Source organism: Brassica oleracea, chromosome C3, assembly GCF_000695525.1.
Source record: "Brassica oleracea var. oleracea cultivar TO1000 chromosome C3, BOL, whole genome shotgun sequence".
NCBI classification, from domain to species: Eukaryota; Viridiplantae; Streptophyta; class Magnoliopsida; order Brassicales; family Brassicaceae; genus Brassica; species Brassica oleracea.
Window position 1 is genome coordinate 52095700 of NC_027750.1, and position 219 is coordinate 52095918.

Here is a 219-nt window from a genome sequence, read left to right on the forward strand (position 1 = left end):
CTGCCATAGTGATTCCCACGGCCAAATGTGTTATAGTGACCATGGCCACGTCCTTTCCACCCTCAACGGCTAAGACCGTGTGGTCTATCATTCTGGACGTGGTTACCTTTTTTTTCTTCTGCGGCCTTATTGGTATCAGGTAATGGGGTTAATCCAGGAGGTCTCAATTCACTGTTTCTCATCAGTAATCCATTATTTTGCCCAGCTAGAAATAGACTT